The sequence below is a fragment of the Phalaenopsis equestris genome, unplaced genomic scaffold, assembly GCF_001263595.1.
Source record: "Phalaenopsis equestris unplaced genomic scaffold, ASM126359v1 Scaffold000002, whole genome shotgun sequence".
NCBI classification, from domain to species: domain Eukaryota; kingdom Viridiplantae; phylum Streptophyta; class Magnoliopsida; order Asparagales; family Orchidaceae; genus Phalaenopsis; species Phalaenopsis equestris.
This window is the reverse complement of record NW_018164444.1, coordinates 66661401-66663344: the sequence shown is the minus strand read 5'-3', so window position 1 is coordinate 66663344 and position 1944 is coordinate 66661401.

Below are 1944 nucleotides of genomic sequence, written 5' to 3'. Positions count from 1 at the left end.
GTTTATTCTCTTCGTAATATACGTCTTTCCAAAGCGGGTGACGGGATTTCGATTCCGGCAGCCGACAGCTTCCAACGGGCAACTCCACAAGCAAAAATAGTGCCGACAATGATAGTCATGGTGGCGATGAAGAAAGTGACATGCATGTTGGGCATATAAGATGACTTGGGAGTTTATCAAGTCTTTGACAATATTCTGGGATAGTTTGGGTGCAATATTCTTGACCAAAAATCTAGTTCATCATGTATGTGTCAAACACATTGATGATGACAATATTCTATGAAGAAAAATATATACGAAGAATAAGCCATCATACATGCTCCCAAATGTACTATTAGTCCAAAAGTTCTCATATCGTAAAAGTTTGGTAAACACCCAGACTCATGGTTGATTTCTCATTCAGGTATTTTGAAGAACTATACGAAGATTGATACCTTCAAGAGAGGGGGTATACTTGTAACCATCTTGGTGCAATGGTTGTCGTGTTGATGCAGTGTATTATCTTCAACGACACATCTACTACCTTCTACACATTTTTTTGAAATACAAAATTTCTCGTGGATTGTATGAGCTCACATATAATATATAATCCTACAGATGCGTGCTAAGGAATTCACAATAGTAGATGAATGAATTATCATCTTAGAGTTGCACAAAAATCTATCACATAGATGAGTATAAACACCAAAATTATTTGCGTGGGAAACCTAGAAAGAAAGAAAAAGCCATGGGACCGAGCCCAATTGAAATGTTTTACTGTGAGTTGGTGATTGCATATAGACCTTTGTTCCACATGCGGGAAAGTGACACACAGTTTCTCAAGTTACAATTATCGTGCATATAAGACTCGTTGCCTCACGTTCTTGAGTAGTCGCGTTGAGGAATAGTTGTTGGAGCTTTGATACAATATCTTTGATGTTAAGACAACGATCAAGATAAAATATTGCTGCCGTGGGATGACTTGTGACTCTATGACGCCAGTTGTTGCTTTACATGGTGCATCGTCACTCCGCAACACAAGCCTTGACTTCATATAAAGCTTTACTGCAATAAGTAGATAGCAACCAACAGTGGTTGACGATGTCCAGATGTTGGTGGTTGAATGTGATTGGCAGCTGCAGGAGAGAGAGGTATATGTTTGATTTGTGATGTAGAAACGATGTTGTACTTCAGCTCCTTCTTCAAGCTTTAGTATTCTTCTGGCTCAAGACTTACTCCCCCCCTCAATAGGCGGGGGCAAGACTTTATTTATGGAGTAAATAAGAAATGAATAAATACTATTTTGATTGGATGACCCGATGAGATTCCATCAATTAGAGGATGTATTGTGAGCATTTAAGTGTCTTTGTGATGGCATAAGTGAGTGGTTTCGAGCTTGTTAGATATGTCTTGTCGAGATGTTTGATTTGAAATCTGATTAACAATACAATTATGCACTGAAAGATTTAATTGCTTGATTTGAGTTTGTTTTGACTCATATTTGACTAACTTTGGTACCATTTGGTCATATCTCGTCGGTTTGACTATAAGTTTGCTAAAAATTAGTTCTGAATAATATTTAATCGAGATTTGAATATTTATTATTTAAAAAGTTATCATGAGATTCGTGTAATATCTCAAGATTTACACCAAATGATAAATTTATTGATGAAATATCACATAAGTCTTGAAGGCATTCAACACAGCCAATAATAAGAAATGAATGTCTTAAAATTTATTTATAAAGGAGTTTGAAAGGGAAAGATGGGCCAGCCAGTTGACCCATTATATTTGGCTGGGCCGGACGGCTCGTTTGCGCCGGTCAGAAATCGGAGAAGAACGCCAAACCGGCGCCGGTTTGTGCTCATAAATTTTAAATGACGTGTCATAATTGCATTGGTTCAATGGACGTGGAAGAATCCCATCGCCCTCTCGAGCTCAATTATAAACGACTCATCTTGGCCG